Source organism: Apaloderma vittatum, unplaced genomic scaffold (genome assembly GCF_000703405.1).
Source record: "Apaloderma vittatum isolate BGI_N311 unplaced genomic scaffold, ASM70340v1 scaffold32336, whole genome shotgun sequence".
Lineage (NCBI taxonomy): Eukaryota > Metazoa > Chordata > Aves > Trogoniformes > Trogonidae > Apaloderma > Apaloderma vittatum.
Window position 1 is genome coordinate 1 of NW_009722796.1, and position 222 is coordinate 222.

The following is a 222-nucleotide window of genomic DNA, read 5'->3' on the forward strand; positions in this document are numbered from 1 at the left end:
TCTCCCCGCAGTCCCCGCGCCGGGCCGCGGGGCGATGGGGACCTGTCCCCGCACTCCGGTGTCCTTCTCCCACCTGGCAGCCTCTCGCTCAAGGTCACTGCAGTAATTCCATAAGAGCTGCCGGGTGCTGCCGCCTTATCTCCCGCACAGCTTCTCTTACACTCCCTTTATATTCCGGGTTGGGGAAGGTGTGTGTGGTGGGAGAAATAACGTGTTCGATAA